Here is a 2,660-nt window from a genome sequence, read left to right on the forward strand (position 1 = left end):
CAAAGGCCCTAAAAAGCTAAGGAGTTTTGTGTGCACACATACACACACACAAACACATACACACGGTAAAGAAAAGTTCTCATTCTTCATGAGGCAAGACCAAGTGGACAGCAGGCAGTGGCCCAAACTGGCCAGGATGGAACTATCAAGAGGGAGTCATGAACCAGGTCAATGGTACACGCCTTTAATTCCAGAACTTGGGAAACAAGAGCAAGTGGATCTGAGTCTAAATCCAACCTGGTATACACAGTGAGTTGCAGAACAACCAGAGCTACACAGAAAAGCCTTGGAAAAAAATAGAGAAATGAAGCTGTAGGCAGGGCTCAGGTCAGGCTGAGGTTCAGAAGCAGCTCTGTCCTTAGGACTCACATCTCCAATAGACAGGACACTCCTGGGGCATGAGATACTTCCACATTTGCCTTTTTACCTTTCAAGAGTGGTTTGTTATTTGAAACAGGGTATTTACTATTCTACCTCAGGAACTTACTGTATACATTTGGCTGAGATCAAATTTATGGCAATCCTCCAGTTTCCCAAGTACTAGATTCAAGGGGTAAGCCATTACTTGGAGCTTTAGATTGCTGTACATTTAAGCTCGTTGGCTGGAATAATCCATGAATTATGTATTACCACTCCAGGATCTGACCCTTTACTTCAGGTTTTTGTTTTTGGGGGATTTTTTTTTTGCATAACAAATGGATGCTAAGGCAGTTAAGAGCATTGGCTACTTTTAACCCAGGAAAATGGTACACACCTTTAATCCCAGAAGTAGGAGAATCTATGAGTTCAAGGCCAGAATGATCTTTAAATCAAGCTATATGAAAGGACTTTACATAGAGACCCTCACCACCAATAACAAAAATGAAATGAATTAAAAGAACACTGGCTGCTTTTGCAGAGGACCCCAATTTAATTCCTAACACCCTCATAACAGTTACTACAATCTGTAACTCCCATCCAGGGACTCTAACACCATCACGCAACTTCTACTGGATTTCATCCTGGGTCACCCCCAAGGTTTGTACAGAGTGAAGGATGGAGCCACTATCAACTGAGATGGAAGGATACAGTAGGGTGGATAGTAGAGGGAGTACTAGAAAGTTAGTTATATGAGGTGTTGTAGAGTTATGCTTGAAACACGACACAAATCTGAAGTTTTCCCAATAGAATCCAAGTTGGATATACAAACTGGGGAATTTCTGAATATAGCTAGTGATTGAACTCACTGGATTACTTAAGAGTTCTGGAGACAGGAAGACTACAAGAAACAAAATTTAAGAGCTCCTGTGTCAGGAGGTCAGAGAGAGGAAGATGAGACTTAGAAAAAGTTGGAAGGTCCTGGAAGGCAAAGCAATTTGTTTCAAGCAATAATGTCAAAATACTAGAAATACCCAAGATAATAAAGCTAAGAATTGATCAGGAGTAGTAACTGCAAAGCACCATAAGAGTTTTTGTAGACAAACCAATTTGGACAGAAAAGTAATAAGCAGGCTTATTCAGTTGTGTTATTTGCCAGTCAAAATATGCCTACTGGTACAATAGTGGCATGACTGCTATGTGACAGCCACTTTCTGACTAGATCAGATCCCTGCTCCACAGGAGGGAATTCTTACCTACTCAAAATGCCCAGTAGCCCTAGACAGAAAGCTACTATTGTTTTCAAATGAACATTTTGTGCCTTTATATGGATGCATTCATGTTTATGGCCAAATAATGCTACTGTTAGCTTTGGCCAAAGAAACTTCTTTGCACATGACAGCAATTATGTTCAAAGCTCATTAACTGGTCAAGTACCAAGAAATAACTGTGTTGAATGCTCAGCCCTAAATGGGACAGCTGTTACACCCAACATCCAAAATTAAAGGAATTATGAATGAAAAGGGCATATAAAGAATGTAAGAGCTGGGTGGTTGTGGCACACGCCCTTAATTCCAGCACTCCAGAGGCAGGCAAATCTCTGAGGTTCAAGGCCAGCCTGGTCTATAGAGTTCTAGAACAGGCTCCAAAGTTATACAGAGAAACCCTGTATCAAAAAAAAAAAACCAGGTGGAAAAAAAAAGAAAAAACCAGGAAAATAAAAAATTGAGAGAGGACATTGGGAAATGTTATCGTAATGACTTGGTTGTTACACTAATGAATTCACAAGAGCATTGATTACTTAAGGCCTCCACAAAATTGGGACTATCAACATTCCATTATATTATAGATCCTCATCAGTAATATTCCTAGGGGAGGGAGACCCTTTCTTCAATAGTGGAGCCACTGGTAAGTTACCCATGATGCTGCAGACCTAATTAAACTTCCTGGGACCAAAAGAAAATAAAGTAGAAGGGTAGTGAATTAGATGGGAAGAAAAGGATCTGTGAGAATGGAAGAGTAATAAGAAGATAATTGAAGGGTTGAAGAGTTGACTTACTGCTCTTCCAGAGTTTGGTTTTCCACACTTACATTGGGCAGCTCACAACAAACTTTACTTCCAGCTCCAGATCTGGTGAGACTGCATTCATGGACACATAGCACACACCCATACACAGACAAACATTAAATCTTTTTAAAAAGGCAGTGCAAGGCCGGGCGGTGGTGGCGCACGCCTTTAATCCCAGCACTTGGGAGGCAGAGGCAGGCGGATCTCTGTGAGTTCGAGACCAGCCTGGTCTACA

Source organism: Microtus ochrogaster, chromosome 8, assembly GCF_000317375.1.
Source record: "Microtus ochrogaster isolate Prairie Vole_2 chromosome 8, MicOch1.0, whole genome shotgun sequence".
Lineage (NCBI taxonomy): Eukaryota > Metazoa > Chordata > Mammalia > Rodentia > Cricetidae > Microtus > Microtus ochrogaster.